Source organism: Drosophila sechellia, chromosome 2L (genome assembly GCF_004382195.2).
Source record: "Drosophila sechellia strain sech25 chromosome 2L, ASM438219v1, whole genome shotgun sequence".
Taxonomy (NCBI): Eukaryota; Metazoa; Arthropoda; class Insecta; order Diptera; family Drosophilidae; genus Drosophila; species Drosophila sechellia.
Genome location: NC_045949.1, coordinates 17,956,061 through 17,980,665, shown reverse-complemented (window position 1 = coordinate 17,980,665; position 24,605 = coordinate 17,956,061). Strand labels below are relative to the sequence as shown.

The window sequence follows — 24,605 nt, the reverse complement described above, 5'->3', positions numbered from 1 at the left end:
TACATGAAGCTTTGCCAGAAAATTAGACAATGTTTCATATTTAAAGTATTTTTGTAATATGTAAGTAATTTTTGCACATTTTTCACCACTTTACTTATTATTTACCTAATCAAAAACATCGCAAGGATTCAAACCCTAATTACATGGTTTTCTGTGCAATAATTTGATTAACTTTCAGCCTAATCCTAGCCCTCTCCACCGACCGGCTTACAACCCTCACAGATTAACTTGCAATTTCATCCCTTAGCGAAAGGCAGCTGTCGAGTCTTGTTAACTCGCAAACGCCGATCAAATGTTGATTTAGCCACGGTTTTCTCACTCGAGCGTTGAAAATGCCGGGAATAGGCATACATATCTAGCTAATTTAACAGGCAGGGCAAAAAGGCTATATCCAGCTAAAAAGGGCTGATAAAGTATCATCCTGTCGGGAGTACGGGCAAAAATTAACATATGTCTAGGGCTGGGACACGCGATTCCGGGCCGGGGAGCTGCAAAAACTGGTTCCCACATTCGCTCCGCTTCGCTTTTGTGAAATGTTTGTGCAAAGTATTTAGTGCAGCAATTGAGACGGAAATAAAAAATAACGAAAGGAAAACACAAGACAGCTTGTGCCTTAATTTTACGCCAGAGTGGGCAGAAATAAATTTCCCTACCCCAACTTTGTAGTGCGCAATGTTCTGGGTCCAGGGCCAATTAAAATTGGGTGCAGAAAGTAATGCGTATTTGATATTGTGATATTGTCTCTTTTAAGCAGTTGTTTTGTGTTTTGTATTTTGGGGATTGCGAGTCAATTAAAATTGGTTGACAGTTTTCCCCGGTCGCCGGCGGGGAAATCTCTGGAGCTTTGTGAAAAAAGGGTTTTCTAAATTAAACTTTTCTCTTTCGCTCTTTTTTTGCTCCTTAGATGCTTTTCGTTATTCGTTTTTTGGCAAATAAATAAAATGTTGCGAAAGTTTTGCTATTTGAGTTGTGTTGTCAAGGGAGTGAGTTGCAAAAGGCAGAGGGCGAGGCAAACTGACCGTGGCCAAAGTTTTTCCAGCATTAAGCCGGGCATAATTAAAATTTTCGTACTGTAAGCCCCTGGGCAGATTATAGCCAAGTTTTTCCCGGGCCTGAACTTGCTATTGGCTTTGTTTGCCCCGTTGATTGATGGTAAATAAGTCGGCGGGGTCTGGCTCAATCCTTTTCGGCCAAATAATTTTGAAATTCAATTGAAGGCGTGCAGCTTTAAAGATTACATTGTTGCTAAGTAGAATGGAATCGAACTGGCGACTAATCGAATTTACGAGTCGTCCTTCTCGGACTTTTATTAGCCCATTGACCGTTTCCTTCGTTTTGTCACAAATTCCTTTTTGTTTCGCTTTTTTAGCTTCGTTTTTACGGCAAATTTCATTTCAATAAAAGTCGCATTAATTTCATTTATTTGCTGTAATTTTTTTCCCATGGCCTTTGCCATTTTTATACCCTCTCTTTCGAGCTGCCCTTTTTGCGCACCTGTCCCAACTGTCTCACCTGATCCAGCTGTCTATCAAATGGAGCGCACGCTTTGCCCCTCTTTATCACATTGCCGCCTCGTCCATTTCAATTAACTCTCAAGGATTATTTTATTATGTCAATCAATTTCCGTAACTAAAAAGTCACCAATAAACGAATGACTGGTCCATCGATTCCCTCGGCCAGAGTTCATTCTCGATTAGTGTTTCATTTCCAGTACTCCACTTCTTTATTATGTATTTTGCAGTGCGCTTTACATTTTTCCCGCTTTTTTACTAGTCACTTCTTAATTATGGGATCCTGCAGCTGAAGCGGGATTTAATTAAAACTCGAATTTAATCGATGCAACTTTATTGAATGATGCTCAACAGTGCTGGTAAGCTGGCTCTAAGGTCGTTAATAATTCACTTCATTAGTGTGGCTAGTTACATTAAAGAAAGTTGTGTACAATGCATCTATAGGTATATTACAAATTTATGGTGCTCGAAAGCTTTCTGAAAAAAACAATAATAAAACTAATCTCGTACCGATAATAATCAAACAATAGCGCACATGTGCACCGGATTTCCCTAAGCTCAAAAGTCAGGAATATGTTGTGCCAGTGAATTTATTAAAATTTAAACCCGATATTTTACCCCATATACAATCCACACCAAGATGCCTTAAAAATGCAAAGAACATTTTAAATTCCTGTAAGCCTAAGAAGTTATTGCCAGTTTAGCCTTCCCCTTTGAGCTTTTCACGCAATAGAAAATCAAAACATTTTCCAGCCCAGAAAACAAATTCAAATCTTTAGACATGAATCATTGAACACACTAAAATAGGAAAGGGGATAGCACTTAACCAATTATAAAATTGTGGGCGGGTCTGTAGGCGTATTTTCCTGTCAATTTGATTGTGCACATGGTTGTATCTGTGTACGTGTGTGTGTGTTTATGTAACTTGATCTATAGCTATGGGCATATGTTGAACATAGAGAGCAAACAAGAACAAAAACAACAACACAAACAACGAAGCATTGTTACGACCAACAATAAAATGACTCAAAAGCCAATTAAAGATAACAGGCGGCAACAAAAACTTTGCCCGCAAAAAAATGCATTAGCATAACCAAACAGAGTTGAGAGAAGAAGAGAATAGCTCGGAAAATGGGGGACAGGGATTTAGTCTAAGACATGTGACTAACCGCATAACAGCAAATAAATGTTGCATAAAGAACGAAAAACTGCTGACTGCAATCAATCAACGGAGTTAAACGTTTCCGAGAACAACCAAACTCGCTTCTTGAGTGACGAATAAACTGCGAAACTCTGACTCCGACTTCGGATCGCAGTCCTCGGGGCCCGGAATCAACCAGGAAGGAAGTACTATGAGCTGCAGGACTTAAAACCTACAAGGCCTACATGACTACCATACTTCGCAAGACACGAAACGGGTTGAGCCAACACTGAGCCAAAGAAAGGGGTAATTACCAATAGTTAAATTCTACAAGTAAATGCAGATAATGCAATATAGTGTTCGGCAGATGATTAAATGCAAAATCAAAAAAATCAAGTATACCAATTATTAAAGTAGTTATTTCAAAACTACCAAAAATTAATATATTTATTCCATGTTCACATGAAGTTTCTATATATATATTATGCTAATGTTATTGTATATTAACTCGTGTAACGTGCCAGATAGTTAAAGTTTTTTAATGGCTTTTTTATTAGTGTAAGAAGTAGGGCGTGCACATAAGAAGCCAGGAAAAGCATTCGAAATGAAGAGCGTGTATGTGGCCATTGTGAGGAATGGAGTGGAATGAATTGGAGTGGGCCAGAACCGAATCGAGAAGGGCTAAAGAAGAGGGCTGCGGGCCGGGCTGTTGGATTAGGGGCGTGGCTAGGGGGTGCAAATCAGGGGGAGTTGGCTAAAAGAGTGCGGCCTAAGCCGACAAGTCTGACTGCAGGCATTCGAAAGTTGCCGGAATGCAAAGGAGGCAGCTTTGGCATTGAAAGAGCATTTGAATGCGGTCGACAGCAAAAAAAGGGGTGAGCATTGGGAATGGGAAGCAAACAAAGCAGGGCGGTGAAGGAGAAAAAAGAAATGCCAAGTGCATGAAAATGAAAGATGAATGGAAAAGAGGGCGAGCAGTAGATATATTTTCAGCTTTAATCGAGCGTGTTGGTGGATGTGGGTGCCCAAAGGCAGCGACGATTTCTTTTCAAGAATTATTGACTCTTGGCCAACACTACCCATCAGCAGTGCTGTAAAATTCGACCAGCATCGATAAAAAAAATTATAAAAAAATTTAAAAACTCCTGCAGCAGTCTAACAAGAAATTCATGTCTCGCAGACCACAGATAGAAAGATCAGCGGATAAGGAGGGACTGTTTGAATGACAAAGGCAATAGGTAGGCAGCACAAGGAAAAAACTATTGTATAGGGCCAACTATTGTTAGGAATCTCTTAGAAATCTTTCGACATATGCTGTGCCTCCAGCTGGAGTACTTCATTTGAATTTATGCGGCTTCAGTTATGCAAAGCTGTCCACTTGAAAATCAGGGGAAAAAACAGTTGAGCACAAGAAAACAGAACCAACGATTCTAGATTTCGAGTAACTGATTGCTAGGGAAGGCCGGAATGAAAGTAAAGGGTTTCTTAAAGTTTAATTCTTCTTTTTCAAGGAGTGGGCACCCTGCGAGATGCCCCATAAACAGATCGTTAAACGTTCGGGCAAATTGCTGGCACACGCAAACCGGCACGCCCAAACCGGTTGCAAGTAGGGAGATGCAGATACATCAAGATGACAAGCATGGCGAGGAGAGGCTAATGCTGCAACTTGCAGCAGCGACAACGAATGCCTCACAAAACAATGCGCAGACCACTCCCCTCCCCGCACCGCACCACACCACCCTTCCTTCTCAACCACGCCCCCTAATGGCTGGGCCATAAAAAGCTCATCAACGTCATCTTCGCATTGTCCCCGGCCCCTGGGAAACCCACAAATGTTGCACATTGTGCAACTGCATCAACCACAAGCACCAGAAATTTGATAAAAATTACACAGCAAAAGGTAAAGAAAGAAAAAGTAAAATACAAGCGAAACACAAAACAATTTGAAGAGCCAACGATTATTTAAAGTGAAGCCAGGCAACAAATGATAATGGTAACCACCCAGCAACGTCCAACAAATAGCCGCAAGATACGCTCGGCAAAAGTCATGAAGCCAAAGGAAAATTTAATAATAGTAGCTGCAAACAAGCACACAAATGCCACTTTGTAAATATGTTTTCTATGCGAAAACCTTGAACAATCGCTTCAGGTTGTTGCAGCGGCTGTCGATGTTGCATGCTGGCGGTGGCAAATGCTTCCTGCAACAGCTGCCGTTGCAATGGGCATGTGGAATGTGTGGTTACTCTGATGCATTGAACGTATTTTGGCGAGGACTTTAGTTAATGGATTGAACAGAATGTTAAAGTTTTGCAATAAAGAAAATCTATTTACAATTTTAGTATTATTTTCGAAGACTAGTTAGCTTGTACGGAAATTAATAGTGGAAAGTCCTCTTTTTAGAGTGTATTTGTTTTTAGCTCAGCAATATCATAAAAAATATCCATTCACTTTTATAGCACACTTCGAAATGTTACCGTTCTCAATGGCTTTTTAAGAGTGCTCCAACCCTTTTCCCCATTTTTCCTAACTATCACTTGTAGTGTTATCGTTTTATCGCTGGCTATTTCAACGCTTTGCAATTAACACGATTTTTTGGTGCTATCAACATTACATTTTGGGGCCAAGTGCCAGAGTTGACCATTTAAGAGAAAGGCGGCGCTCTCAACATGTGTTCCATAAATCAAATAAAATCCCGATCTGGGATTGGGGATTGCATGTTGCGGAGCCACAAAACAAAAGGGAAAATATTTAACTAATTAGAGCCATAAATCTGGACGAAATATGGCCTACCCAAAAAACCAAAGTCGGTTGGAAATGAGCATTAATAACTTAATTGGAGGAGGGTGTTTTCCCCGCTGTTATGAATAGGCCAAATCAAAGCTCCGAACTTGCATTGTCCAAGTGTCAATTTTTGTGGCAGGAGGGGCAGAAGTCAGTGGCGGACAAAAAGAAGGCGAGTCCCGAATGTCGGCTGGATATATGAGTATAGGGAGCCAGAGACTGTGACCCAAATAGTACATTCTGATGGACAAGACATTTATGACACTGCGCCTGCCTTTGGGGTTATCGTTATGGTTATGGTTATGGCCCCGCTACACGGAACCCCTCGGAAAATCCGACAGACAAATGGCAAACTCATGGCAGACACTCTGGGCGAAACATTTGCATGTTTAACTTGGCACACAATGGCGACTCCGATTGCAAAGTCAGACCAAAACTCCAGTCCCAAACCCGAACGGAGCCGAACCAAACCAAGCCATTGAAAGTCAGGGTCTGCCTTCGAAAAAGAAAACCAGAAAACCGGTCAAGTAAACAAAAGGGGCACAGAAAACTGCAGTCGATGCACGTGCACTTCATATATTCAAATTTGAAAGTTTTTCTCTCTCTGGCGAATAAAAGAAAAAAGTGTAAATAAATTATCACCGACAGTCAATGCTGTCTTTTACAGCCCCTCTCCACTTTTATGCCTTTTAGTTTTCCATATTAATTTACGAGTTTATTGCTAAAGACATCATTAAAGTGAAAGTCAATTTGCCAGCCAGCGACTGTTGTTTCCTTCATTTCATTTTAGCTTCTAATATTTCCGAAACACTCTAAGCTGAGATTAATTTATGATTGCACATTTTTCTTGTAGATTTTTCCATTTACTTCTTGGGTGCTGTGTTATTAAAGTGCGTGTCTAGCCGAAAGTAAGCAACGCTAATTAATAGCTTCTTCATAAAAGTGAGGGAGTTAAATTAAATTAATTTCTTCTCGCGCTCGCTTCACTTTTTTTGGTAATTTACTTGGCTGAGGTTATTTATCATTGCATAACAGACAGTTTGGAAAGGTTCAAAAGGGAAACACCAAGAGAAGCTTTTATTACGTAGAGCAAGGACTCTTGATTTTTTATCACACTTAAAATTAATAATTTGTTAAATACTGTGCAAGTGAAATACAATTAGTCAATTGCTTTGCATCTGTAGCACTTACGTGCTATCTAAGCATTTTAAAATGGCCAAATTCGCATTTCATTAATTCCCCCTAGCAGAGAAAAATGTTCATTTGCTTTCGCCCGGGAAAACCCCAAAACTTTAATTACGCTAAGCGAGTGTTTGCTGTGGGGGCAAACTGTGTGTCCGGCAAAAGGAAAATGCAAACAGTGAGTGTTTGACCGCGAAGCGTCGAGCTGAACACTTCCACTAAACTTGTTTCAAACAAAGAGCGCTAAACGATTTAGCGCGGATATTGGGCAGATACGCTCGGAATGGAATGTAAAAATGTTTAGAAAATACAAAATTGTACCGCCGACAGGCGACAGTCGGATAACTCGCACTGGAATCCAATAAACTGCAACTGTGTGTGGGTTGTTTGGTGGCCAAGAGTGCTTGGAGGTTGGCTGAAACAAGTGGATGGCTGTCGGCAAAGTGCCCTGAGTGCCTATGAAGGCTCGGGACAGGCTAGAACGGAGTATGCACTTCAACAAATTTAGATATGCTGAATTGGTTTTTGACTCGAATTTCTGAAGTTTTTTTTTTGCTCAATAAGATGCAAGCTATCATACACTTTGGGTTACTGGGTTACTTAGGTAGCTTGTCAAATCAGTTATTATGAAATAATTTTCAGATTCTAATCCATTTTTCTTAGTGAAAACTTGCTCAGGCGGGAATAAATTCTGTCAGCGAATGGAAGTCAGCTTGGTCAAGTAAAGAGCGGCGGAGCCGCTGGAATGTGAAAGCCATCACCGTCATCATTGCCGCAATCATAGTCAGCGTCGCTGGCTTTTGAGTTTGGAGGAATCGGATTCGGAGTTCGGAGCTGGTGAAGAGCCGAGAATGCGTGTTGGACCAGTTGGCACGTTTCTGGGTCAGGAACGCTACTTTTACGGTCAAGCATGACCGAAGAAAGAGACAGAACCACGCTCAGTCACATGTGAAGAGAGAGAGGGGCGAAGCTATAGCTAGATTCTTTTTTCTTGATTTTCATTTGGTCGCGCAGACCTGAAAACTTACTTTCTGGTTACCATTTTTATGGCTCCCATTCTTGGCCTCATTTTAATTGCAAACACTAGACAGAGGTGGAAAGAAGAGCATGGAAAATTGGCTGGCGGGGAGGGGTGGTGAGGGAAATCCATGGTCGGAGACTGCACTTTGTATGCAATCCCCGGCGTTTGAGAATGGTTTTTCTATTTTTATGCCACTTTGGCTCTGGCACTTCTCTTTGTTTTGCTTGTAATTCGCTTAACGCCGCTAGGTGGCGCTGCTGATGGCCCCTGTTGACCCAATTGTCCAGAAATGGCCTGTAGCTGAGTGGGAATCCCCTCGAATTTTCCCTCTTTGGCCCGCAACTCTCCTTCGCTCGCCGCTTTAATTGTTGGCGCAAAGATTTTTCTTTGTTTTTCGCTTTTCACTTTTACGCTGCCCACCAGCAAAGTGCTACTACTTGCGATTCTGCCTTTTTCGCGACTTTTCTTCGTTTGCATTTTTGATTTCTGCTTCCGCAGCTTTCACGCTTCCATTCCATTTTGTCTCACCTGCGTTGGAGTTTAAGTTGCAGTCGAGCAAATGTTTGAGTTATAAGTGCAGATTACCTGACTTTTAATTTAATTTAATTCAATTGAAAGGAAGCTTTTCACTCATCTGAAGCTGATGTAGGAAATACATACCTGTAAAGAAAAGAAATTCGAGTTTAAAACTTTGATACTGTGCCAAGGTGTTTTTACTTATGTGTTAAATGGGCAACGATATAATATTGCCTTAAATTTCTTAAAGTTATCGTTAAATCATTAAGCAGAATCTCCCGCATAATGCTGCGTCACGCGCTGTCTGTACACTGAAAGTAATATCCCTAGCTCATGTGTTATTCATTTCATGTCAAAAACCCATTCCCTCGCAGCGAAATACAGATGGAGAAGCTAGCTATCCCCCACGACTGGGAGCAAAAACAAAAGAAACTTCTCATGTCAAAGCAACTTATTTTTCTATGCAAAGGCGCCGCAGGCTCCTCCGAGAACATTTATTTACTTAATATTGTGTGCATCACACATACGCCCCATTAGACAGCTCGCTTGAGACAAAAGCAACAACATCGACAGCAGACACATAATATACGCAGCTTGTTATTGTTTTCCTCCGGTTATTTTTTCTATGTTATCATTTTGCCAAGAAAGGGCGAAAAAGCAGCCACAGGTGGTTAATATGGTAACTTTCGCACTTCGCGTTCTCCTGCATTTTCCACCCAATCCGCCCCACAGTTTTAGCTTCGCGCTGCTGTTTGTTATGCCATAATTTACATACATTATGCATGTTCTGGCTGCTCTCATCTGTATTTCAGGTACATTGAACCTGCAATGATTGCAGGCAGGGAAAATATAAAAAATGGCGAAAAACCAGAAGCCAGAAGCTACAACTGGGGTCCGGGGTGTGTTGGATCTGGGGTTTACTTGCAAAAACAAACAAAAGTTCTTTGGCAGCAGCAGATACAACAACTGTTGCTAGTTTCCGGCTTCCTGTAGCGATGACAAATTTTTGCCACCCATTCAAACAAATTTTTTTTGCAGCAAACTCCCTCACTTTTTGTTCCCGTTTATTTTTCTATTTTTTGTGCATTGAGTGCGCGGGTTTCGAGATTGGCAGTTGAACTTTGGCTTCGACTGTTGCCAAAGCTTGTTGTTTTATTTTGTGAGGCGAAAAGTTTTCCATTTTCATGGGAGCAAAAATGTACTTTTTATTTTTTGTTCGTTTGTACATTTTGTTATGCCAGATATTAATTAATTGGCATATATTTGTTGTTCTTTTTCATTTGTAATGTATCTTCTTAGTATCAGATAAAAGGAAGTACAGAGTTTTTCCATAAAATGAGTAAAACTTATTTGCTGAGTTACTTTCTAAATATTTAATTTTGGCTTTCCTTCAAACTCAACGCCTACGGAACTTCAACTGGCTCAAACTTCCCTCAATATATCCGATAAAATTCGAATTAAGGAAAGATTCTCAACTTTTCCACGCCACAAGGAACTGCCATTCACCACACATTTAACCCGTTTTTCATTTCCTTCTCGTGGCCTGCTCGGCACTTTGCCAAGTCCCACGCACATTCTCGCAGTCTCCCAAAAGCATACAAATTATTTAGGCAATTTACAGGGCCCACACTCACTAAAGTCCGTCCCCGGAGCACAGCTCAATTGCGAAGTTATTCACATCTCTGGCACTCAGCACTGGGGATCTACTTTAAATAATGAAGCTATTTTCGCGTACAATTCCCATACGCAGCCAATCACTTCGCTGGGCGAACAAAAGGGCCGAAGTCGAACAATGGCGATGGCACAAGTGCAGAAAACTTTAGACCAAATCAATAAAAAAAGGAGGAAATTGCGAATGGAAGGGCGGCCAAGAAACCTGTGAACGTTAAGGAATCCCCAGTGCAGCAGCATCTTTATCTTTATCTCCGACCTCTATCTCCATCTTCATAATCGCCATCATCGTCGCCATGGACATTCCTCGAAACTCCACGCTCCCTTCCCATAACGCGTCCCAAACACGTTTCGCTTATCACCGAACGGGGGATGGTGGCGGAAAATAAGGAGGAAATCTTATCGGCATGCTTCGCATTCATAAGATCTCTGAATCGAAAGCTATAGCCGCCAAATCGCAGAGCTACTTACGTGAGGCCGTTTGCATTGCCAGTGTGTGTGCGTGTGTACGTGTGTTGGAGTGGCAACAATGGACCCCCAGCCCAATATGCTCGACATAGGTATTACCTGTCTTTTGTATAACATCGCGATTGGCTGGGGAAGTTGTGCCGAGGGGCAGGAAATGCTTTTGGCACGACAGACTTTTCAATAAACTCCCTCAAGCGTGTGCATTAAATGCAGCGAGGGAAGCAGAAGCCAGCCAAGTCTGCTTAGGCACAGTGGGACTGTGCTTGGCGCCGCGAACAGTGGTTACAGATTGATTATAAAATTATTCATACACTAAAATGGTCAACGGGTTTTTGGAAACTATATGGTTCTGTTTATTCAATTTTTTTTTTTTTTCTGTTTTTTATTGTTAGAAATTGAGAAACATTGTATATATCTGTTATATTGTTCTCACTTTTCGCACGACTCCGACACACTGTGCGTCATTGGCCGCATTGTGGTAGCCACAAATTCTTATTTGTTTCTTTCATTTCTAGCCCGACTTGCCTTTCTCTCCTGCCCGCTCTTTCACCAGGGCTCCTACTTTTCTATGTCTATTTCTCAGAGGGTTTTCCCCCTGTGCCGCTCGGCAATTTGCATGGCTTGAAATTCGAATTTGAAATGGAAAAGTAAATCGTGTAATGTGCCTGCAAGAAATTGCCTAATGCCCCAACGCTCAGTGTGAAGTAGAAAGAGAAAAGCATAGAAAGAGGCGGCAATATTCGAGAGACTGAGGTAGAAAGAGGTAGAACGGTTGACTGCCTGACAGGCAATTCCAGGCCGCAAAAGTGCGGAGAGTGGCTCCGTGCTAAAAACCTTTAACCAGAAGCAACGACTTTGAGGCATATGGGACCACTAGTAAAGGGAAAACCAAGCTTGGAAAAACCAAAAAAAAAAAAAAAAATACAAAATGAAAGAAAAACCAGGGAAAACTGAGAAGGCAAAAGCAGACCCGCGTAACGAGGAGAACGTGAGCTTTGTGCATCGGCCATTTATGATGACGACGATGATGGCGCTGAAGGCACTCCCACATGTTGTTGTTGCAGATGCACGGGAAACAATGTTGTGATTTGTAATCGGAAAATATCCGGGAGTGACGCAACATAAGTTATATATAGAGTTCGAATTCTTTAAGTTTGGAAAATAGGACCTTAATTGCAAAACCTGCAGCACTATTTATCTCATTATTGATCCTATTATAGCGAAGTGACCCACATTTTTTCTGCGTGTTTTTGGCATTGCTGTCGTGCATGCAACACCAACACAAGCACAAGCAACTTCAGCAGCAGCAGCAGCAGGTGGTGCATGATTGCATGTTGCAAAAGGGGAAGGAAACCCGCGTTGGACTTTCTCAAGGGGCTGCCTTCGTGTTGATCTTAAACTTAGATAAATAAACTTCAACATCAACGCAGGCAAATACAAACAAAAAAAAGAAACAAGTTTAAAATGCAAGGGAAAAATATTTAAAGGTTTTCCAATGCACATTTTTGTGCAGCAGCATTAACACGTTGTTGCCCTAACAAAAGACCGGCGAAAAAGTCCAGAAAAAAGTGGAAAACGGATTCTTTAACACAGCCATTGTCCACTCACGAAAGAGAATGGAGCCTGTGAAATGGGGGCATTGAAGCGTGGAAAGCCGCCCGGCTTCTCTGGAAAACTCCCACTCTCTTACCAGTTTCGATGCTGTGCCCAGCCATGTGACAATTGTCAATGCAAGACCACAATTTAAGGTTTAAAACGGTGAAGGAATTCCCGATATTCCTCTGCAAAATGTAAGCAGAAAAAACAGACCGAAACGAACTTTGATTTTTGCTCGAAAATTAAAAGCAAAGTAAAATTCCCCACACCATCTGGAATGCTTTACATTTTGCAATTTGGGCTCAATATTTTTTGGCATTTTCCCTCTCTGTTGTGGTTGCTGCTGTTGTTTTGTCACATTGCGCATACGTCACGGTGGCCTCCAGTTTTTGGCTTCACTTCAGACATTCGACTTTTTCCAACTGATACAGTGGAGTAAGGAGAGCGAATGTAAAAAGAGGGGTTTTTCGGGGGTGGTGGCCCCATAGTTTCGTACTCGGCGACAGCCTCAAGCAAAATTATACGCATGAGCGCCACGGAAATGGCAAACTCGACTACAACTACCGATGCCAAAAAAGGAAACAGCAGAGGCCAAAAACACAAAACACAAAAAAAGAATAATAAAAACGACAACAAAACAAACAGAATTGAAAGCAACACCGAAAAGTGTTGCCAGAGTGAAGGAGACAAAAAAGTGCGGCATTGCATGTCCAAATGGAAAAACAAAGGCTGCCATTTCCACCTGATGCCACACCCCAAGCCCAGCACTTGCTAAGGCGGAGAGTGGGCGGGGCGGGAAAAACCTGAGTAAAATCGGTGTACGAGTGAGTTCCGTTGTAAAAGTTGGTAGGAAATCAAAAGAGTTTTTGTCATCATGATCACAGCATGGTAGAGTTGAGTGAATGACAAACGTCTGTCGGAGGGGCTTAAATCAGAGGTTCCTTTTAAGGATGGCATGCAATGCAAATTCCCTTCAAGTGAAACAAGGTAATTGGTAAGATAGGATTAGATGCTTAATATACACATTAAGTAAAAAATAAATTTAGAAAATAAATAAGATACCACTTATAATTTATATTCAGAGTAGCAGCCAATGGTATCGTGTCATTTCTGTGGTCCAAAATAATTGTGTATGCCTTTGATACTCGTATTGTGCATGCTGGCCCAAAAATGTCAGAAGATTAGTTAGCTTTGAGCCGAGCATTGAGCTAAACACTAGGCCACGGAAAATGCTATGCATGTTGGTCGGAGGGGGGAGATGAAAATGTTGGAGCACTGCAGTGTTATAGGGAAAACAAACAAACGATTGCAAAGTGACCCCGAAAATGGCAACACAGCCAGGCGTTTTGTTTCGTTCCGAATGTTTTGTTTGCCTCTGTGGCCAATGGCCAACTGCGGTTCGGGCCAAAACCCTTTCACTTTGAAACGGCAGCTCTGCCGGGGTCACTGCTGCCAAACTGCTGGACAGGATTAGAGCCACTTACAGCCGGAGTGGCCGAGTTGCCGGCAAATATCCAGCAGTGGCAATATCATAAAAAGCAACAGCTAAATGCCATAAAGCTGACGCGAGATCCAAGTGTAGGCCAGGCCATGGATTAGACCGACTTTTTGGCCAGGCTCTTATCTATTTGCCCCGAGTGATGTGAAAGCTAAGCCCATGTTCACTGAGCTCGTAAATTAATTGCCTCGGTTCGAGAGTCCAAGAGTGGAAAACTGGACAGACCAGAGTCGCAGTCGCCTGCATAATAGATGTTAGCTTTCCATTTTCAGTTGACAGCATTTTCCAGTTAAATTCGGTGCGTTGCACTTTGAGTGTGGCAAAAATGGTGAGACCGAAGTGCGGCTAAGTGAAGTGCGAGTGTCGTTGCTTTTCTCGCAGTGAGACGCTAGAAAATTGACAGTAATTAGATTGATTGCACACTGGCCTTAGGAAAATTCATCGCTTGGCAGTGATTAATTAACCGGGGCGAAAGTAATTTTCGCTTTTAGTCTGGACGGTTTTGCAAATTATACAATTCATATTTCATTTAACCTTTTTGAGGGCGTTAAGTGGTCGTGGCCATTTTCAGGTGAAAGTTTGCGACAATTGCATGTCGTCGCCGTCTTTGATGACTGTTTTTAATTGGCTTTTAATTATTTATTAATCATTTTTTCAGTCGCAGCAATGAAAATGTTTGCTATTTGCGGCATTTGCAGTTTTAATTTAAACCTCAATTAATTAGAAAGACACGTTGATGGACTTGAACTATTTTCTGCTCAAAGCATAAATGTAAAAAATGTAAACTATTTCATGGAAAAAAATTGCAGAATTTTAATGGCAATTACAGGTTAATGGTACATATGTTCTTGACATTCTATCGTTGTATCATATCATACAAAATATCTTTTTTATCAGTCAACAAGGTATGTTCTCTTAACCACACCACTTTAACAACTCCCCTTTTACAATTGGCATTCCAATTTCACGACCGGATATTGCCTAATATTATTTAAATTCGACCCAAAGGCACTAACTTCCGAATAAATCAGCTTGAGACCAGCAATAAACCGCAGATCTGGTCGAGTAGTTTGGGGGTTAGCCACATCAAATGAAGGGGAAGGCACTAATTACACAGATTTCAAGCTAGCCAACGTCCAAATCATTCTTGGCCAGTTTCCAGTTAGCCAGCCGATATGGCCACCAACGAAAAAACATTTAATTGCAGTGCCAAGAGGGTTGGGCGCACAAACGGGGCAAAGGGGCGTGGATCAGACTTGGTTAAATTTGTGTGGTAAATTTTCATGTAAATCGCAGCTCAGCAAATAAATCGACCGAAGTCAACATCAAGTCATCAGCGTTCAGCCAACAGCAAACAGCATTCCAAGTCGGTTTTAACTGCCAAATGTGGAGCAGGCGCCGTCTGAATTGCAACTGCCTCATGCTCCTTTCTCACTGAGAAATGTATTTGCATAGTATTAAGTATGGCTTAAAAAATCAGCTATAAATGTGATTCAATCAGAGGGTATATGGTTGAGATGGCAGTGATTTTTGTTTCTCCATCGCGGCTAGAACTCATGATTTAAATCCCATACATGGAACTTATTTCGCTCAGTGTGCCGAAGTCGAAGTCAACATGCATAAGCATAAGATAGTCATCATCATGGCGGGCGCATTAATGACTGCCTAAAGGGGGGATCCAGCGGCTCTTGGGGGGCTCATGGTGGGTTAGTGGACCGAGAGGTGCGGGGAGGGGGCGGTGCTGCAACGTACGGAGGCAACAATTGTTGTGGCTTTGCATTTGCGGCGCAATTTATATGCAAGCGATTGCAATGCGTGCACAAAACGCATACAAATGTAATTTGCAACGCGCGCGCTCTTGCCCCAAATGCAAACAGCTCGGATAAGACGGGTTAAGGGGGTTGGCAGTCGAGGGTTAAGGGGCCGGCGGTGCTGGGCGGCGGTGGGTGGTTTTGGTGGCAAGCAAGTTCTGCAGACAAGGCGCATATGAAATCAGTAGCACACACAAATGCAGCTGCATGGCGGCGGCTCATTTTGGTGAATAATTGAGACAATTACGCATATAGCGTATAGTATCTGTATAGGATGGGGGTCAAGGGGGTCGGAGCCCTGCAGCCCTGCAGCCTTCTACGTGTGCCATTCAGACAGAGATCCAGGCAATTTGTATTTTAAGTGGCATTAAAAAATATATATGCATTAACATATACATATGTATATGCCAGCGCAGCTCGCATGGAAATGTGGCGCACATAGGAAATAGGCATAATTATATCCACGCAGACGCGTCTTATGCAAGACGCGTGGCAACCGGGTATATGTATGTGGAAAACTGCCGCAGAGAAGTCGGCCAAAGAACCCACAAATTAACCCTAATAATACGGTTGTGCAGCGTATTTAAAAAGGGAAAACAGAGCTAATATGTTAACTTTTTCCGCAAAGTACTTCAAAGCAACTAAAGTTGAACAGTTCTGCTTTTTTAGCATATTTTATAACCAACTATAAACAAACCAATTCCTTTAAATATTTACGAAATACAAAATAAATATCAACTTAAATAAGCCAATATATATGACTATTTTTCTGGCTGCATTGATTATTCCTTTATACAAATTACTTCGTTTTAAATCGTGACTGATTTATATTTTGGCATTTCCAATAAAACTAATCTAAAGCTGCTCTATTTGATTTCAATAGCAAACAACCGCTTGCCACATTTGTTTGTTATCTGAGACCTCAATAATATATTTGACTTAGGGGCTGTGCCAATTTGCTGGACTGTGGTCTCCCAATCATCTTTTGACTTGCCCCAATTTATATGAATATTTCCAGTTTCGGACTGCAAACCTCTGCATAAGTGAATCAGCTTAATCTCCAACTGAGTCACTTGAAAAGTATTTTTTTGTTGCTTGCCCTCTGGCATATTCATTTAAATTATGCTCGCTCCTCCTCCGCTACAAAAAAAGTTCAAGTGGCAAGTTCCCTTTTGAGGCAGCCGGTTTTTTATATTCTCTTCGGGGGCACGAACTTTATCAATTGAGCATGGAAATAGTTTTCTTTTTTACGATGGGCCTCAATTTGTTTGGGGCAGCGGCCAATAATTGACTTTGATGGGCCATTCCATATTAATTTTATTAATTCCTGTTTTGGCAATCAAAGCAAAGCCTGCAGTCAATTGTTTTTTGTAGCTACACAGATGAAAAAACTCAAAATTAATCATTAAATGCAACTCTAGGGCAAAAGTATTTTAAGTGAGTTAATTGTCGAGGCAGCCGTTGCACAATGCAAAAAACACAAGTAAGCAAACGAGGCCATAAGTTATGCCATTTTGCGTTGGCAGGCCCCCCACAGATTTTCCCCCCTACCAGCGAGTTTAAGAGTTGGAAAAAATTACCGTAAAATGTTGTTAATTACGTTTTCATATACAGCAACATCAATTCGCAGCCCTTTACACAGTCTGTGCAAAAAGCTTGCGCACACTCGGCCACTGAAAATGTGAAAAATGCAACGGGAAAATAAAAATAGTAGACTAAACTCGTGAACCGTGTTGCATTTATTTTTGTACTGTGCCGTCGTCGCAAAGCACAAAACACGAATTGCCATTTAACTGGTATTTTTTTATTTACGACAACGGGCAACTATCTATATATAGTTAGCGTATCCGTGCCTGCGGTCCTCTGGAGAGTAAAAGATACAAATGCAGAGGCTGGTTTTTCTGGCCATGTAAGTTCAGCATATGTGGCCCACTAAATATGCAACTAATTACGGATTATCTGGCGGATGGCGAGGTGGCAGATGGGCAAATGGTTCTGGCCAGACATCGCAATATTTTCAATTTTAAATCTACTTAACTTCCGTTTTTTGTGGGCTTTAAGCAGCAGATTTATCTTTCGACCTGAAAACATACCATTTTTTGTAGGTTTTTTATCTGCAGGTATTTATATAAAGATTTGTTCTGAATTTCAAATAAATTGGTTTTGTATATATATAAAAAATAAATTTTTTATATTTAAAAATTGATTGATTTTAAAACGTTGTTTAGTTGCATTTTTTATTTCGGCAATTCTTGAAATAACTTTACAGAGCACTCAATTTCCTGTAGTTTTCTTTTATCTTTTGCGGTTATTCTTATTTTTCCTTAAGCAATTCGTTTCTAATTGCTGGTAATTGTCTTTTCTTACCCGCTTGCCGGGTTTTCTCTTTCTCTATGAGCAATTCGCAACAGCTGCGAGACCCAGAGACCCACAAAACTGAGGCAGCAACAAAAAGTAGCATGTAATAGCAAATTATGTTGCAATTACAAAAGCAAAGCGAAAACAACATGAACAACGAGTAAACTGAGAAAAAGTTTAACAACAGCACATGTAGAGGATCCCCGAAACCCCCGATTTGCCCACTAAAACAGAGTTCTCTTTCTGTTTTCGCAACAACCTAATTGTTTTTATTTTTTTCTGTTTTTTTTTTTTTTTTGTGTCTGTTGCTTTGCACAAAACTTCATTCAGGCAAGAGATACGTAAACACGAATACGAAAAATTAAAAAAAAGAGGTACAAAAAACAAACAGCTAAATTGCAGGAAATTGTCAAGTGACTCTCTAAGCATTTTGGTTCCACCTTGAATACGCCTTTAATCGATTCGAAACTGAAAGACATAAACGCCTACACAGTGACAAACTAAGGCAAGCTATTCAATTTAAGTCAATTAAAAAAGAGACAGCTGTGAGAGCTAATAATTGACCTTCGTGGGCGAAAAGCACTTGTCGCTTGAGCAATGTCAAAAAAAAAAATAAAAAACGCGAAATAAAACGACAAACCTCATGAATAACCAGTACAACTTTCGCAACAAAAAGTTTAGATTTCTGCCCAGGAAGTCCTTCTTTTCGCTAGCATCCCCTCACGTTTTTGTGTACTTTTCCTGATAATTAATTCACCTTTTTTGTGTTTTCCCATAATTATTATGCAGCAATTTGTATGAGTTTCTGCCAGACAATTAACTTTTGTTGTGCCTGAGTTCCGCAAAATGTAAGTCAAAAGAAAACATACATTAACATGAAAATGTGTTAAGGTTAATGAAAATATTTAAATCACTGACCAAGAATCAAGGTAAATGAAATCATGGACTTTGGGGCCTGAGAAACCATCTGAGATATTTCGTTTGCTTGTTTTTCCTTCATGTTTGCGGTGATGAGAAAGCTAAAATATGGATTGTTTTGGGGCATTGACTTCGTTTCACATAGGTAGCCCGCGAATTGGCCCAGTCATGATTTTTTTTCATTGAGGGGTTTACTCCACACAACCTAACTGTCAGTGTAGAACCAAAAATCACCATTATTAATAAACCTATTTTCTTGCTCTGAATTTCGGGATTTTTTCGGTAATTGTTTTTCTTGGGCTTTTTTTAATTGAGAGAAATGTGGGAAGAAATTTGGGCTCATCTAATATTTAATACTGCCTTCAAATCAGAAAAAAATAAGTACTTTAAAGCACACTCCATACTCCCGCATTCAATATGTATATACCTCTTTTTTAAATTCCAATCAAATTGCTTGATGATTGAACATCTCACATATTAATTGCTTTAAAATCGAATTCTCAAGATGGCTAATGAATGCCTTAACCCATTTCAATCAACGCCTTGTCAAATCAGAACGGAAATATTTTATAAACATTTTCATAAAAACCCAGTGGAGAATAAATCGAATAAACAATGGCAGCAGCCGCAAAGGAGAGGACCGCAATGCCATAGGAATTAAAGGAAATTAAATTGAGCAGGCAACAAAAACATAAATCGACGGAGGAGATTCCATTGTTTATACCTATTCGATGTAGTTTTTATTGTTGTCGCTGGTGGTGTTGCATGTTTCTTGTCAGGCGTCATTGATGGATAAACAAAGCGAAATGCAAAACTAAGCCACAGAAAAAAGGGACAGGCAACGACAAAGATGCATAAACAAAAAGAACAAACAATCTGCAGCCCACTTGAGAGAAAGGCACTTGTGTGTACGCCACACATGCCAAATGAAACATGCCACTGGATGACTGAGATACAGATACAATGCCACAAAGATACAAACGTACCGATGCAGATACAGCTGGAGAAATGGAAGCGAAAACGAGAACGATTGGAGAATGTCGAACTGCATCCGAGGACTGATTCCGGCGGCCTGCCAAGCGGAACTTCAGGCGATGTCGAGAATGATAAGGGCTGTGGCACGGGGCGTGGATGTGGTAGATTCAATTGTCAGTATGTTGCCCATGTTGCCCTCCTATTATTCAGAGATTTATGTAACGCCCCCCATAAACTAGAACAGTTCTAGTCCAAGAGGCTGCAACGAGTTTGTAGATTATGACTAATTGGGTTGTAATAAATTGTCAATCCATGCGCATTTGAAGTCGTGGCTTTAAACAATCATAGCTTAGCCAAAAGCCCAGCAAGTGAGGCAACAAAGATCTAAAAAGCATTGACAAAAATAGATTTTCCAGCCCTGTGGTTTTTTGTGGATAACATTCTTGCGTATCTACACAAAAAAGTAATACGCACTTGTTAGTACAAGTTACAAAAGTCCCACTGTATCAGCGAATCTGACAGATGCAAGCCCCACTTGGCATGCAAAGCTCGGCACTTGTCTGGCACTCAAGTGGTATCACTCCAAACTCCCCATCTCTCCGCCCACATACCCATCACAATTGGCATTCTTCAAAAATTCACATCCTCCCCTGCCGAGGCTTTTACCCCACATTTGTGTGTTCCATTTCCTGGGAGTGCAATCAATAAATATTTTTCCTTGAAATTAAACAGAGTTTACATTGCGGGCGAGAGGTGGGCGCACCAGTAACACAATCAAAATACAAATAATGAAGAATAATGAGCACAAAGGGCTGCATGCCGAACAATAGTCGGAAAAATGTGAAAGATGCAGATGGGCACTGTCTGTGTGAAGTGTTTACAGAACGGAAAGCTTGAGATCGTTCGATTGCAACGTTTTCGGTCGGAAAGAAGGGGAGGCCCCTAAAATCGATCGATGTTTTTTTGGGTCTATTTATAGGTTTGAAAAATGTGTTCAGGGATTATCAGAAGAAAGTGTTGGATCAGTCATGACATTTAATCACAAATGGGAAGCGACGAAGTATGCGTCATATAATGGGAATATGTTACTCTTAAATAGTAATGATAAATGTTGAAAATGTTTAAAGTTATGTATGTACGACTTTTGAACTTCATTATAGAAATGTTATTTATGTGAAACCAATACTCGCCAGACTAACTCGATTCGAACTCTCATTGCGCCGAATGCCCAAAACGAACCAAACGAATTTCAATTCGAAAATAATAAACCCTTTATGCAAAATGCGCCACGAAACCCCCGCCTAACCACTAACCCAATAAAAAATTAAAGGGATAAACCCCCGCCATCGTTCTTCCACAAATCCCAATCCAATTTTGTTACTCTGATATTTATATATGGCAAATAAATATTTTTTAGACGTTCTACTATATATTTCTCTGTTTGCCCGCACGAGCGAGCCATTGTTATTTGCGTTTGATTTTTATGTGTTTTTAATGGGAAATAAAAATGAAATCATGTGTGCAACAGATTGTGGTTCAACCCATCCCGTGCTACCAACCATTCTAAATCTCTGTATTGAGAATATTTTGCGGATTTGGTTCGCCTGTTTGCGTTTTGTGTCACATTCGAAGCGACAGATTAAAAAACAAAAACACTCGCACAACATTGAAAACATTTGCGGATTTTGGTTTTTGGGCCGCAAAACATTTGATTTTATTCGGTTGCAAGTCAATTGATTTGTCATGAGCCACCCGAAAAGCCCAATTTCTGCAACCGCAATTGGTGAGCGTTTGAAATTCAATTAGAGTTGACTTCAGTTTGTTACGTTACTTTTTGGGGCCGAAAACTTTAATTGAATTGGGTGGATTTTTGTACATTTCCATTTTCCCCAAGTGAAATTGCATAAAATTTGATGTTAAACTTTTGCTTTCGCCACGCCCCCAAACCAGAAAATGTACTTAAACGCTATCACAAGGCAAATATCACGAGAAACCGCAGTATTGGGGGAGAAAATTGGCAGCTAAGGGAGCGAACGAAAACAAAAGCCGGAAAACAATTTGATGAAAGCGTACCGGGAAACTCTTGCTGAATAAAGAGGGCAGCTGGAAAAGCGGGGAGGGAAAATAGAAAGGTAACACTCACAGCGAGCCAAGTGAAGTTCAAACGAGGCCAATGACATTTGCAGTTGCTGCACTTGATTGCAGTTGATTCGAATCGTAATCGGATTGCAATTGCCTGCACTTGTTACAAACACGTGCTAAAACTAATTGAGGCCTGCACTGAGAAAAAATACGGGCAGCAAGTGAGTGTCAGAAAAAGTAGTACAAGTGAAAATATTAAATTATTTTTATAATATGCTGGAACAATTTTAAAAGCCAAACCAAATAGTTATCAAATTAAAAAGTTTTTAGGATTGATTTCGAATATTTAAGGAAATAGTTCTAGAATCAGAAACAATAGTGTGTAAATACATTCATTAACAGTTACCAATTCCAATTGCTATTTGTGGATTTGGATTTGAAGTTCTTGAAAACTCCCAGCGGGACGTGTTAATGGCCGCAACCTTTCTGTTAATGAAAATCCCATGTGCAAGTGAACAGAGAAGATTTTCCGACTTTGGTTTAAAGATATTTACGACCTGCCCTCATGTGCGTGTGCCTCACGCCTTTTGTTTTGCTTTAATTATGGGCGTGTTCGTTTGCTTTCCCTCCTATTTTGTTTACATTTCTCGCTCTTGGGTCGAACTTCTCCTTAGCGAAAACGTAAACAATTCGGCGTTTTCAACCCGATCCGAAGAGCCTTCCACTTTCACGGGATTCGGCTCAGTGAAACAGCTGTCAGCAGGCAAGCATTTAAAAATTTAACTCTAAATTTCTAAAATACAAAAACCCAAGGTATGGAAGAAGCAAACGTTTTGTCGGCTTTTGTTTACAATTCGCTTCCGCTTTTGAGGCGGTTTTCTGTTTACCAATTGTGACAGCAACTTTCTTTTTCGCCTCGTCTATTTTTCCCTTTTCACGGTTCGTGTATCGTGTTGATGACATTTTCGAGAAGGTGATAATTCTTTTTTAATAGTTTTTCCTGCAGCCAGCCGCCAACAAGTGACATTTATTGTGAACGTGTCTTGGCTCCCGAAATTTCCACACAGAACTTTTGCTTCAGATACATAAATTTCGAATCGACTTACGTGAGATCACAGAGGTTGAACAAAATCTATGGGAAGTTCAGCTTACCTGAAAAGTAGGGAAAAATGGTGAAATTAATTAGGGAATTGTAGGATTTTAAAATTAAATGATCAGGAATTTATCAGGAGATACATTTATTCTAAAAATAAGAGGGAAGCCCCCAATATCAAAATAATATCTAAGACTTCTTGTTGCAATACATTCAGTTCAACACAGCCAGTCTGAAGATTCGATTAAAAAATCTATTAAAGGTTCAGCCTAAAGGAAAACAGTTCCCAGCTTATAAACTTGTTTTTCAAACCAATTGATATTTTTTTTGCAAATTGTTCAGCTCACCGAAATTCACTAAAAATATCTGTCACTCATCTATCAGTTGGTCAGCATTTGGTAAACTCCATTGCATTTCCTTTGCGTTCCTGGCGCCAACAAAATTCATTTCGTTTCGGGTTGCTCGGTTGCATGCTCAATTTATAGACATTTCCCCAAAAATGCAATACGGAACATTTCTGGGCGAAATCCACCGTCACACAGAGAAAGGCCAGGCCCGGCCCGGATTTGGCCCCATGCCTAAGAACACGTTTCATAGCCCACAATTGCTGGTCTGGTCGGGCTGAAATCTCGGCTAAAACGAGTCCCACAAAACTGGCAGCTGCGATTTTTCCGCATTGCGGGGAGGGGAAAATGGCGAAAACCGAAAACGGGGCGAGCCCCACTTTGATTAGAGCGACTCACACTCACGACCACTTCGTGAATCATTTTCAATTAATGCGAGTGCGGCGACAGCTGGTGAGTCAGTTTCCATTCATAAAAACGTTCAATGTCAGCGAAATGAAAGGAAAAAATTCACTACGTTTCGGAATATGGCAATTATTTCTCACTTAGGAACGTCACAGGGTCTTATGTCATTCATTCGCCTTTTGTTTTGCTCTGCTATTTTTGCATAACAACTTAAAACAGTGGCAATAATTACAACAAAACCCGCTAATTTGGAGGGAGTCCAGGAAAATGTTTTATTGCTAACGACCACATTTATTTATGAATTTTTTTATGCGTGCCGCGAAAAATAGGGAAAAGTAGCCCAAACCTGGAGCCACTTGGCCAAATTTGTTGCCTTTTTTTGGGCTGCTGTCAAGCCAGTCGCTCACTTTATGGCCGACCATTAAATTGGTCTTGGTTGCAGCCGCTGTTTATCGCTGACAAAAAGGTTTTACTTGACCCAGTCAAGTGCGGAGCAGTCGGCTTCGGGTTGGGCACTCCAAAGTGGGTCGATTTGGCTTTGGCTACGGCTTTGGCTTTAGCTTTAGTAGCGCCAACTTGCCATGGAAGTAGCTTTTCTATAGCAAAGCCGGAGATTTGTTTGTGCCGGCTATAGTTTGAGTAGCTACTGCACAACAAAAAAGGAAGTTAGAGTCCATGGTAGAACTTAAAAAATTGTGAAACACATATACCAAATCACTATTGTGTTTCAGAAGCATTTTCAAACTTTGCATTTTATTTATACTGGATATTTTAACAGACATATTTCACATCATTTGTATGAAATCACAAACAAAAAACTATTTGTATACTATTTTTCAACACCTTTTTTTGCTGTGTGGCGTTGTTGCCACTGCAGCTGCTGGTGTTGCTGCTGTTTTGTTGCCGATGTTGCTGCTCTTGGCAGCCATGTTGCTGGTGCTTAAACAACCGATGTTGCTGCTGTTCCATAAGCAATTTTCTTTAAGCTGTACTTGCTGGTGGTGCTGCTGCTGTTGGTACTGCAGATTTTCAAGTTGCCGCTAAAGGTTCAACTGTTGTTGGCCTTGATTTGGTTTCGCTTCGCTACTGGTGCTACTCAAATGGTCTCCCAACTTCTAAGCCGTCTACTGCAATCGCTTAACTGCAGGGAAAATTGAATTTGGGCACTTAATGACGTTTTACTGCCGGGTCAGCTACAATCGCTTGGCCTTTCACTTTAGCCGGCTTTCAGTTA

The 24,605-nt window shown here is 40.8% G+C and overlaps 1 protein-coding gene across 5 annotated transcripts in view; it reads right to left on the bottom strand.

The window, feature by feature from the left end:
• Positions 1-24,605, bottom strand: part of LOC6614543 (fasciclin-3) — a 72,419-nt gene that overhangs the window by 36,543 nt on the left and 11,271 nt on the right. The gene's annotated exons all lie outside the window — the stretch shown is intronic.